Consider the following 13,461-nt stretch of genomic DNA (forward strand, 5'->3'; position numbering starts at 1 on the left):
GCCCTCTCTTCGTGCTCACCAAGAAGGACCAGCAGTGGACTTGGGGCGACGCGGAGGCCTCCGCGTTCCAAGCGATCAAGGACGCAGTCACCTCGGGAACCGGTCCTGGCGATTCCGGACGACGCACGGCCTTTCCGACTTGAGGCGGACAGCTCTGATTATGCGACGGGGCGGTTCTTTCACAATCCGCCCCGGACGGGAAGTGGCACCCTGTAGCATTCTATTCCAAAAGCTTAAATGATGTCCAGCGCAACTACGAAATCCACGACAAGGAGATGCTGGCGATCATCCGCGCACTCGAGGAGTATAGACACTTCCTCGAGGGCGCCGCGCATCCCGTCGAGATTTGGACTGACCATAAGAATCTGGAGTACTTCAGGAAGACGCAGCACCTCAACCGGAGACAGGCCCGCTGGTCCCTCTACCTCTCCCGGTTCGACTTCACGCTGCACCACAAGCCCGGCCGCGACATGGGCCGACCTGACGCCCTCTCTCGGAGACCAGACCACGGAATCGATTCCGACAACTCCGACGTCGTCCTTCTGCGGCCCGAACTCTTCCATGTCCGCGCTCTCGAAGGCGTTTCCGTTTCCGGCCCTGGTTCTGAACTCCTTCGCGACATCCGCGATGCCCTCTCCGGTGAGCCTGACCTGGAGGAGCCCGTCGCACTAGCGGCCCGGCAACTCCTAAAGGTCCAAGGTCAAGCTCGAGGCCCCCGCTCCTCGCGCTCCGACGAGTGGGCTGTCTCCGGTGGTCTTCTTCACTTTCGTGGGAAGATTGTCGTACCTAAGGATAAGGACCTCCGGAGACGCATCATCGAGCTCTGCCACGACACTCGAGTTGCCGGACACGCGGGTCGCTTCAAGACCTTGGAGTTGGTCTCCCGGAACTACTGGTGGCCTCAAATGTCTCGCCATATTGGCCGGTACGTCGCGACCTGTGACTTGTGCTGTCGCACCAAAGCACTCCGGAGACTGCCCCACGGAGAGCTGCACCCGACGGAAACGCCCCCAGAGCGTTGGCATACCGTCTCCGTCGACTTCATCGTCGAGCTTCCGGAGGCCCATGGGTACGACGCGATCATGGTCGTCGTCGACACCCTTGGGAAGCGTGCCCACTTCTCGGAGTGTCACACCACGGTCGACGCAGTAGGGGCGGCTCGCCTCTACTACCGGAATGTCTGGCGCCATCACGGGACTCCGGAGAAGTACGTCTCCGACCGCGGCTCGCAGTTCATCGCGGACTTCACCCGAGAACTCTGGCGTCTAATCGGCATCAAGCCTGCCACGTCCACCGCGTACCACCCGCAGACAGACGGTCAAACAGAGCGCGTCAACCAGGAGCTGGAGCAGTACCTGCGGATCTTTACCAACTATCAGCAGGACGACTGGGATGAGCTGATTCCGGCCGCGGAGTTCGCCTACAACAACCACGTTCACTCCTCCACGCAACAAGTCCCCTTCATGACGGACACGGGACGACTCCCGCGCATGGGCTTCGAACCCGGAGTCCGTTCCGCTATGGAGTCCGTGAACGAGTTCCGCGACCGGATTGCCACTGGTGTTGCCGAAGCCAAGGACGCGCTCACTAAGGCCAAAGAGGAGTACAAGCGCTACTACGACCGGAGACGCACTCCGTCTCCGGAGTTTAAGGTTGGCGACCGTGTTTGGCTGGATGCCTCTGACATCAGGACGACTCGCCCCTCGGAGAAGTCTCCCCCACCGCCGCCTCGGACCATTCAAGATAGTCAGGAGATCAGCAAAGGTGCCTACAAGCTCGACCTCCCTCCGCGCTACTCGAAGCTCCACCCGGTCTTCCCCGTCGTCAAGCTCGAGCTCGCCCAAGACGACCCCCTTCGACGGACGCCCGGCTACGACCAGCCCCCTCCGGACCTCGAGGACGGAGTCCCGGAGTGGGAAGTAGAGGAAATCCTGGACGCAAGGGTGAGGTATAAACGGCTGAATTACTCGTCAGATGGAAAGGCTACGACGCGTCGCATGACCAGTGGGTCCGCTTCGACCGTGTCTTCGCCCCGGAGAAAATCGCGGAGTTCTATCGTAAGTACCCTGGCAAACCACGGCACATCGCCTCTGCAACCTTCGACTCGATTCCATTCCGGTCTATGCGTCGGGACGCCGCATTCAAAGGGGGGGTGATGTCAGGGGAACCTCCCTTTCGGCCCCTCGGAGACGATTCCGATCCGGTCCGACTCCGGCTCCGACTCCGGTGATCGCATCACCGCCTCCGTCAGGCGATCGCCGCCCCGCCTGGCGATCCCCTGGGACCTGGCCTGCGACATGGCGCAGGCATACTGCACAGAGCAACGATCAACCTTGGCGCGTCAAGAGCGCAGTATATAGTTCCGCTACCTAGCAGGCGGACCCTTAGAGTTTCTTCTCTTTGGATCCTCCCCTGCTAGGTCAGCCTCACTTGTATTTGCTTACTTCTATTCACTCTTTGGATCCTCCCCTGCTAGGACCTTGATCTCAGGCCTCCGGGGTTGCCCTTACAGACCCGGAACGGACTCGTGTATATGCCCCCAGCCATGGGGTTGATGCACAGAGTGCTACGACAGCATCACGACATCCTAATTGTGGGACACCCAGTTTGGCACCGAACACTCGAACTCACGACACACGACTACTGGTGGCCCTCAATCCAGGCCGACTGCTGGGCCTACGTGTGGGCCTGCCCACTATGCCAGCAAACGAAGATATTCCCGAGATGGCCCGTAGGAATGATGGTCAGGATGTGCACTCAGTTTTACTAATAAAACTGTGGCTACTGGTGAAGGGCCGTACTCATAAAACCTGGGGGAGCTCATGCCAGCCATGGCCGGAGTTCTGTGACAAAAAATGTGACATTCAATCAATTGTGAATATCTCAATGAGTTTGACAGCTATGACTAAGCTATTACCAGATATGGAAAGGCAAATCACTATTCTTTCAGGCCGAAGACCCGGATAAACATCTAGGTAGGCCTGTGATCTAGGGCAAAGGTATACATCCTAATTAGGCTAAAATTGATGTATCCTGACATAGCCATCAATGGTACTGATGTCCATAAAAAATCGTTCCACATTGATCACTTTATCTTGAGGCTATCAATCCCATCATCAATACCATGATCTAACACCCAAAAATGAATAAAATGGTTTTTTAAAAAGTGTGACATTTGTGACCCTTGAGCCCTTCCCCAGGTTTTATGAGTACAGCCCTTCACCAGTAGCCACAGTTTTATTAGTATTCCTGAGTGAATGAGCTCACCTATAGTTCCCACCTCCCCCCTTATATAAAAGAGGACGATGTATTGGGTCGTCGTCGTTAATATATGCGGTGATAAGCCGCAGTCTGGGACAGACCAGGAAACGACTATTTTTGTCGATTTTGTTGCTCAGCGCACGTCTCAGAGTTGACATGAGTCCCGAATGGTCAACTAGGGAGTTACCTGCACAAGAACATATCAAAATCCAGTCAAATCCTATCAAATCGCTCATAGTGATTCCAAAGTCTTGACTAGGAAAAGTTCGCAGAGCCCGCTTCTCGCTAGAATCCATCCAATTCTATGCAAAATACCCAAAGGGAGTGTATTCTAAAAGGCATATTCGGTTTGGCGCTCAGTGGAGACTCGAAATCGACAACTCCTAGACTAGGGCCACCCCTATCTCTGTTGGTATCGACGACTGACATCATTGGAACGTGGTTTCGGATCATGCTGGAGGATCGGGAGTGCCAAGGGACGGTTAAACGGTGAAAAACCTACTCAATTGATTGGGGCCTGGACCTGTGATCAACGGCGACTCTAAAACACTGTCGAGGAACTGATCATCTGAACATTGGAAATGCGCCAGGAGAGTTGGGACAACTACCGCTGAGGCCATACGCACAAGATACGAGTTATGGGTGTCAATCGAAAGCTGGGAAGCAGAGCTATCCACTTATCCTACTCAAGATCGAGGGATTCTTCACAAGCAAAACTAGATGGTCGCGAACACGGAAGATTTACACAGGTCATTGACTCCAACACACGCGATACCAGTCATCTGGACCTGGATTTTCGACTCCGGGTCGTATGGCGAAACGATACCTATACAATTATGCACATGGACGACTTTTCTTACTCGAGATTTTCCCTGATTCTATCAATTTCTGTTTAGTATTTATACCTCTGTTTTGTATTTGGCAGGTTCACGGATTGCCCCGCTCTACTAGGTGCATCTGGGGATCTAGCTCGTCAATTTATCTTGCTAGCTCTTTCGAAATAGTATCATCGCGTCGAAGGATTATTGGTTGAGGGTTTCGGTTGCCGTTTAAAAGAGAGTTCCGGTTGCTGTTTATTGGGTTTCGGTTGCTGGTCGAGAGTTTAAGGCAGTTAGTTCCTGACTCGAGACAACTCAGAGGGTTTAAGGCAGTTAGTCCTGATCCAACGAGTATAAACTCTCCGGGCATCGTATTGGTGCTTCTCTATTGCTGAGTTTCGTCGATAGTACGCTTTGGGGCACAACAAATCAACGTTTTTCGCAAGAAACTCGTATCAACCCTACAACCTTACACATTTGTGCCAAGGCTCTGTTCACAGGGGTCTGTTCTCGCACAAGGAGTCGACGATATTTTGGGTTTTGTGACTTTCCCTACTCGACATTATACAACTTTCTCTCTATCTCAAGTGGAGTTTTGGTTGTTTTTGTTAGTTTGGTTAGTTAGAGGCTCATTTGCTTTGTCCCCACTCCGCACTCATCAGCGGACTCCGTTAATTCTCGAGCACGGAATAAATATGCTGATCGATACCGTTTTGGGACGTGATCTTGTGATATATCACGACGTGACGTGGGAGGTCCCGCATCAACACCCGGTCGTCCCGCAATCAAGTCAATCAAATCAGCCGAAGGCCGCGTGGGGGAATTTTATTCACAGGCAGGTGGGGGAATTTTATTGCTTTGGGGTAGGGAGTATCTATATCTTCTACATATTCTTTTTCCCTTTCTTTTCTGCAGCCTTCCTTTGCTTTTCTGCCAGCTTCTCTTGCTTTTTTGCCTCCTTCACAGCCCTGTACTCTTCCCTTGTCATCCCAGCGTCTGCCCAATCCTTTCGCTTCTTTGTGGGCCTACTACCATCACCATCCACTTCTCCTTCTGCTGCTCGCTTTCGCTGGCTGCTTGATGACTGGATGTTGCTGAGGGATTCGAGCGGTGGAGCTTGAATTGCAATCGGAGCGGCGGTCACTGGACCAGAGGGAACGGGTAGCGGAGGCGGGGGGGCTTAACATCGGGGGTATGATTCTAGCCCAATCCTCCTCTGGCAGCGTGTGGAAACCACTGCTGTTGTAGTCGAACATGCTGTCGAGGCCCAGGTCACCCTCATAGCGCAGCTCCACACCGGCACCGAGAGGGGGAGCTAGCTGGCTCAGTGAGCCTTCCACCGAAGCTGCGATTCCAGAGGGGACTGGGGCCGATGGGGTAATGAAGGGGGTGGTCTCACGAGCCACCGTTGAAAAAACCATTGTCGGGGGGGTCGAATGGGATGAAGACGGCGTTTGAGTTGTCGTTGCTGAGTTTAGCTCAGCTGCTGGGGTGTAGTGTTGCCATTCCAAAGGAGAGGGGGATTCGTCAGCTACTGCTGGGTTTGACCGACGATTGGGCCCTCGTTGGACGCCGGCGTCGCTCCGAATCTTCCGCTGGGAGATGGAGCCGTTGGCGGATTTGGCTCGCTGTCTATTGAGCCGCGCCACCAGCTTCGTATGAGCCTCCTTCGCCATCTTTCTAACCCGAATTTCGCCCGTGTTGAGCAGGTCTCGAACCCGTCGACACTTTTCGACGTTCCACTCCCCTGGCCTGGTCGAAAGGTCGATGTCTTGGGGGACACCGATGAGCTCGATACCGTAGGGCTCTCCGAGCTTGAGCTCGAAGTCGGTCCATGCCATAGTGAGTGTCGAGCTCTTGGTGACTTCGCCTGAAGTCGCAGTTAGAAGCAATAGGTAGAGCAATAAACAAATGACTTACGAATTTTGCTGGTGAACAGCTTCGATACCTCCTTCCTAACATCTCCAATGCTTGTCTTGATGGTTTTTTGACGTCCCAGCTGGGTTGAAAAGACCTCGAGCATTCGGGTAAAATCCCCGATATGCATAGGACCTTCCCACTGTCAAATGAGCTCGGGGAGTCTTGTGAAGAATTCCTCGAGCCCGCCAGATGCGTCCCCAAATGGTTGGATGCAGTCATCGTCCCCATGGCCCCGCACAATAAACAGTGCTCCTCGGGCACCACAACGTTGCTCGAGATCATGAACCTGCTCAGAAATCAGTATCGCTGTAACAATTGAAATCCAGCACGCGTACCTCCCCCATACAAAAGTTGCCTGTGTGGGTTGTGTCGTTCTGCGTGCTTTTGTTCGACTCCCAAGCCCCCGTTCGTTCCAATTCCCGCTTATCCTCCAGCTGCTCGATGAGCCTCTCCTTCTCCTCCTCATCCATGTTCTTGAGGTCCACAGTGCCGTCCTCCATATCGTCCTTCAGCTCCGCTTGCAGCTCAGTTAGATGTCGCGGATGGCCTAAGAATATCAGTTCAGGGCAATGAGTTAAGAACGAATGGACGTTACCTTCGTTCTTCGCCTTCGCTGACCGGTCGTGCAGGATTGCGCGGTAGAGAGAGGGCCGGCGCTTGGTTTTGAAAGCTGAGGCAGCCACTACCAGAGCCCGAACCGCCGCAACCTTCTTGCTGTGTTCCTGGGCGAGCTCTTCCACGATGTCCGCCAACTTCCCCCTTGCTTCATCTATTGCCTCCAGGAACTTCGCTTTCCGTTCTTGTCGTTGCTTGAGATGGATGCGTGACACAAGTGAGTTGGCCTGGGAGCGTTTGTGAAGGGTTCGTCGTGGTTGGATGGCACGCGTGGGATTCCGCACAGCGTGGTCAGAAGCCATTGTCAACTCTGAGAAGAAGAGAAGGTGGTGTGACGAAGGAGTGACCAAGCAAAGTCACGAGGAAGAGACGCGATCACGCGGATGGACGCGTCACGGAAGCCAGACGCGTCGTGGGAGGGTGATGTAACAAGCTAATAAAGGTCTAAAAATAAGACCTTCTGGCCTAGTGGCCCATAGCGCATGCCAATTTATTACACTACCCTTCTCTTGCATAACCTTTGGGCCGCTAGGCCAGAATGTCTTTGGTTCAAATCTCAAGGGTGTCTATTTTTTTGTTACAAAAAAAGCACAAGTCATTTATTTCCCCTACAAACCAAACCATCATTCAGGTTCTCAAGCTTAACAGAAGAGACATAGAATAATGAATAAAACAGCTACTACTTGTACATTCTGTTCACTCTGCAAAGCTCTCCACCGCGTCATTCAGGAATTTCTTCACCCTCTCACTTCTCTGAGGCAAATTGAGCCTCCAGTTCGCCTGATTCCTCCAGCGAATGAATGGCTGCGCTTGCTACGTTCCTAATAAGATGGAGTAAGGGCAATGAATAGCAGAAAGACAAAAGAAACTTACGCGGTCTTGTAGATGGCAACACTATGTCGTCCATGGACAACATAGTATACTGGTTTCCTGCCCTGGGCCTGTGATGAGGACCCCGATCTTCCTGCTGGAGAAGCCAGAGGAGTGGATGGAGGAACCGAAGATATCCTGGAAGCGACCGGTGTCTTCGGCCCCGTTGATGGTGGAGACCGAGAAGGCGTATTGGGAGAGGAGCGTGTGGAATGGCGGGAGGTTGTAGGGGGAGGAGGGGGAGTCCAGGATTCGAGACTGCACCTTGGAGAGCTTCTTCATCTCCGCTACCCAAATATTCTTGGCCACAGCTTCCACTGCCTCCTCGAAGGTGTCGAAACCTTGGAACCCATTGCTTGGGTAGCCCTTGACGAACTCAGATACTATCGACCTGCGAAAATGGTCAGATTTAACCAGCCCTCCTCAACTTCTGCACGCACCAATCTCCAAACACACCGATGCTGCTTCCAGCCCACACACCGTAATACTTGTTTTTTCGCGGGCCTTGGTAAGTTCCCCGAGCCCAACGGCGGAGATCGTTGTAAGCGTTGAGCGCTTGTGGATCTACAGGAGGCACTGGCTCCGTCTCAGGCAGCGCAGCGAGCAGGTCCTGGATGTTGGGGAAGGACATCGTGTGGTCACGCCGTCACGATGATCATACGATCACACACCGTCACACTGCATGTGGGGGAATTTTATTCGTGTGTGGGGGAAACTTATTCATGTGTGGGGGAATTTTATTCGCAAGTGGGGGAATTCTAATAGACCAGTCAAAGCAAATTGTTTCTACGATCTTCTGTACTGTATCTATTCTTCAATCACCCTCATGTCATCGCTATCGTCCTTCAGCTGATCTTCGCCGTCCGAGATATCGACCCCTACAACTTGAACATCGTTGTCGCTCGCTTCCCGACGACAAGTCGATCGCGATCGCGGGCCTCTGGCTGTTGCTGGCCCAACCTCTTCCTTTTACCCCGCCCTCGTCGTGCCCGGCCCCTTCCTCTAACCGTGGGTCTAGTTTTCTGAACCCCCTTGACCGCTGATGGGTCGTTTTCCTCGCCCGAGGCTGTCAGCTCGAAGTTTCCGGGATGTCCTCCATTTTGACATCAGGGACGTCGTCGTTCGCAGGGACGTCGTCGTTGGCAGGCGGTATCTCCTCTGACTTGTTCGCAGGCATCTCCTCCGCTGACGCTTCCCCCAGCCTTCTTTCTATGTCCTCCTGTTTCAACTCCGCCTCTCTTACGCGATGGTCCTGGAACCTGTGGACGTGGTTCCAGACCTGGCGGTTCATGTCCTCCTCCACCCAGTCCAGGTGGCAGAAACGGCAACCCGTGCCAACTCCGATTATCTCGCCGCAGTCCAGGCACGGAGTCGGCAATAGGTCTTCAAAGAAAGACTGGACTTTCTCCTCCGGCCATTCCTCGGTGCACGCTTCGAAGTCGTTCGCCTCCTCCATCAGCTGCTCTGAGAGCCGGGGGTTCAACTGCTGCTGGAGGGTGAGCAAGCGGAAAGCCTCGCCGGCACTTGCGGTGAGTCGAGCCGGGGAGGGGAGGCGAGAAGTCGAGTTGGCAGCGGGTGGGGAGGCGAGACGGGGAGGGGAAACTGGAGCTGGGGAGGCGAGACGGGGAGGGGAGACGGGAACGGGGGCCGGAATGGGAGCTGGCGAGTTGGGAGCTGGCGAGTTGGGCGCAGCAGCTGGGGAGGGGACCTGGGGAGGGGAGACGGGAACGGGAGCCGGAACGGGAGCTGGCGAGTTGGGAGCTGGTGATTTGGGCGCTGGCGAGTTGGGCGCAGCAGCTGGGGAGGGGACCTGGGGAGGGGAGACGGGAACGGGAGCCGGAACGAGAGCTGGCGAGTTGGGCGCTGCAGCTGGGGAGGGCAGACGGGGAGGGGACTTGGGAACGGGAACGGTAGACGGGGAAGGGAGCTGGGGAGGGGAGACGGAAGGAGCGGGAGCCACCGCGACCACTGACTTTTGAAGTCGCGTTGATCGACGGGTCGCTGGAGTGGCGACCGTTGGCGGGATTCCGTCGCGGGCCTCGTAATCAGCTTCCTCGTCGTTTGAACCACCCCCAGAGCCATCTTCATCCTCCTCGCTCTCGTCGATGTTGGCGAGATGGATCGACAGCAAGGATGGTGTCGTCTGCCGGCGTTTGCGGACGACGTTCGTCGCATCGTCTGAGTCCTCTGCCAGTGTGTCGTCCTTTTGCTTCCCCCGCGACCCTGTCTGTTTCCGCTGCTCCTCCCTATTCTTCTCGGCGGCCTCCGTGCCCAATGCCGCCAGTTTTTCCGCGGCTCGTTTTCTGTAGGAACAGTACTTAGTCGTTTGTCAACGGTTTTGGCTCGTTCGACGTACTTGCGATTATACTCGCGGTTGATCCTGTTGTGAGTCGCTTTGTTTCTAGGAGAGGTGTCAAATGAAAGGTGTGGAAAGAAAAAGCAAAAGACCTACTTGCGCTGCCACTCTCGCTTCGACGCCTTTGCGTTGGCCTTGACCTCAGCTGGGTCTTTCGCGGGTCGACCTCGAGGCCGTTTGGGCGGCGGGGGCTTCTCGGAGTCCGACTCGGTTTGTTCTTGTTGTGGGTTTTGAGTGGTGGAACCACTGGCGGCCATACCGCCGGTGGTCATGATGGTATGAGTTAGAGTGAAGTGAGTAACACAAAATTGTGACGCACCAGCCAAAACCCGTCGAATCTCTTGATCCATTGTACGTTCTATAGTCATCCTAAAATTATGAAAATATTTGAGTATATACATTGTCACTTGTCCTTTCACTTGGTGAAGAGAACAAAAAAATTAGGATACTCTGTGTGCACCGATGTCCTCCACAAAAACTACTAAAACCAAAATGTAATACCTCCTGTAGGTTGTTCTATATGCAGAATTAGACCTAATGACAAGATTTGAGTCCAATCAGAGCAATAATGAAGTCTACCCAGTCTAATCAAATGTCTCTGAGATTAAGCATCTTGGGCTGTGGTCCTTTTATTAGATCAAGCTCCTGTGAAATTGTTTATAATAGCTCCCTAAGTACATCTGTGAAATACAAAGGTTATCAGAGCAGAAATTATAGAGAAGATGAAAAATTGAATATTATATCAATCGGCGCAAATCAGTGTTTATAACTTGTAAATTTATAGATCGGTCACTGCTAGGAGACACCTGGTCCTGTCTATAACACTACTACCAAATTTCAGAGCCGATTATGTAGTGTGTGAGGCACTAGCAACACGGCTTCAAAAAAGCAGTTACATAAAACGGACTTTGACAGGATCACTTAAATTCTCATGGAAAGTGGGGGAAAAGAATAGTATTATGGAGGGCTAAATAATTCATCTATGGTACTCCAAAGACCCAAGCCCATCTCCCATCTCCCAGATTTCGCTGCCAGCATCTGCTCATATGCTTCAACATCATCCCTTTCAAGCTCGCCCTCCGTTCGAAAGCCGTTGTCGACATAGCGGAAGATTCCGCCAGCGGTGAACTGGGTGAACGAGGCACGAACATCCCCCTGCTGAACAGGGATATTGGAGTGCGAAATGGTGGCCGATGGGATGAGAACTACCGCCCCAGAAGGGAACTCGATAAGCAGCCTCAAATCCCAAAGGATGAGGTGGCCGCCCTTCGTAGCATCGAATCTGCCAAGTGCATGAATCGCGCACCAACCGAATGCTAGATTAAGCACGTCCCGGTGCTTGAACGTCCAGACGTTCCGGCCAAAGTTGAAAGCTGCACCCAAAAAGACCGATTTGTCGAAAGGTCTTCTGACATGAAGCCTTGCGGTTAATCGCTGGTTATAGTGGACGTAGTAGGCGTGGAGTCGCGGAGCCCAGAGTGCAAAAGAAGCTTTGGAAAAGTAAGCAATGGATTGTGTAAGATAGACATTCAACGCACCGCTAGCGAAGGCAGCCATCCGAGCGAAGGACTTGTTGGAAAGAAGCCGTTCGGCATTTTCTCCGTAGTCCCCATGTAACCAGCCAGGAGCCGTTTGGCCTTGACCGTATGAAATCCCCACCGTTATAACAGCAAAAAGGCCTCGTCGGTGTTCTCGAATCGATGCGGGGAAGCCTGCGACTGCTTCTTCTCGAACCATAGCCTCGTATGCATCTTGGGTTGACGCCACATATGTATCGTCGTCAGGCCGGCCAGCCAAGACTGCGAAAATTCGGCCAGAGCCATCCACCAACGGTCTGGGATCCCTAGAGAAAGATTAGAGTAGTTTGTAGATTCAGTGAGAGTTACGCACTTTCCATTCCATTTCACAAGCTGGAACCCCATATTTACAAGTCCGTTCACACTGTGAACCCCGCGCTTGCCTCGTTTCTCCTTTTTGCCCTCCCTTGTTCCGACATAGGCACCCCGGGCGGCGGGTAACACGCTAGCGTCCAGAGAAGTTTCGAGGGCATTTGATGGCGAAAGATATTTCGCTTTGGTTTTGGCTTGTGGTGTGTGGCCGTTCGTGGCGATGGTGTTGTTTCTTCTCGATCGACGGCGGACGATGGGAGCCACTAAGGGGTGGCCCTGCGTTGATGTCGAATTTTGGCTTCTTCGGAGCCAGGGGGAGGTCGTCCAACTCGTTGAGGTGATCGTGCGCTTCTGGCTGGTCGTCGTCAGACTCGACATCCATTTGGGCATCCGCCTCTTTGAGAACGGCAGTGGTAAGATGAGGCAGCACTGAATATTCGCTCGCCTGCAGATACGAGGCAAACACGGTGCCAGACCGAGTCTGAGGGTAATTTAGACATCTCTACAGGGGTGTCTTGGCACATACCTGTCGCGAAAATGGCAACCACAACATTTATTTCCCCTACGCAAAGTTGTCAGCATTAATTTGAAGTGCCACACCGTTATTCGGGCGCGCTCAGGCAAGGGGACGCATGCCAGAGTCCCAGGGTTGAGTCTTCAAGGCTGGTCCCCCATGCCTGAGCCGCCCGCAATGGCTTGCTTACCTAGGGTGATGGTGTTTGGTGGGTAAGCGCGTTTGATCACGCGATGTGACCAAACACGCTTGTCACTCCACCTCCTCTTCTCTCGGATGTCGGTTCGGAGGCCGGGCAGGCAAGGCAAGCACAGAAGTGCCTTTGCCAAGGTGGTATCTGTGGGGGCTGCCTCCGGCTCCATGACGCGCTCGCTAGTCGATCGAGGTCGACGGTCTCTTGATGCGGCTGGCAGAGCCCGTGAACGACGACGGGCGGTGGAGATGGCAGAAGAGCGGCGGGCTGGTGAGTCTGCTTTATTTCCTCTTGGAAGACATAACTAATGGTGAGCCATCAGCTCTCACGGCACAGGCCATATTGGAAGAAGAGCGCGAATGGCAGGATATTACCATGGGAGGGGCTGACTTGGACGACGACGTGCTCCACGGGCGGACACAGCTCGACTTGAGCCACGGCGGGGAGGGAGCAGGGAGTGGTGATGAAGCATTGGAAGAAGACGTGGTCGAAATTCACGATGCGTTGTTGGAGGGTCTTCGAGAGCAAGATCGGTAAGCCTTGTCTTTTGGGCTTGCTAGTTTCTTACAAAGCTGAAGCGTTCATTACAACAAACGTCGAAGGGATAGACGCAACCGCTCAGACCGCATTGCAACACTGCTTGCGTGTTTCGCGGAAGAGCTCGAATGTATGACCGACAACTACATGGCTTGGGCTGGTGATACAAGGGACACCGGACTGTCAGACATGTTCGAGTTGCCAGAGGATGCCCCTGTGGATGGGGCTATCCAAAGAGTCCAGATAGTGGACATTTTCTGTACGTTTCAAAGGTCGCTTTCCTCAAATATATCTATTAACAAATTCAAGCATCGAAAGTAACTGACATCCCCCTTGTCAAAGGGTATGGAGCCTTCGCATCTACGTGCGTCCGACAAGGGTACATGCCATGCTCAACTCAAACGATCAATCTGGTCTTCACCACCAGAACTTTGGAGGTCTTTCGACGAACGTCCCTCCGCTGCCCACGGTTCAGCATCCAGGCATTT

This window comes from Mycena indigotica, assembly GCF_014461135.1.
Source record: "Mycena indigotica strain 171206Taipei chromosome Unknown Mind.scaff0003, whole genome shotgun sequence".
Lineage (NCBI taxonomy): Eukaryota > Fungi > Basidiomycota > Agaricomycetes > Agaricales > Mycenaceae > Mycena > Mycena indigotica.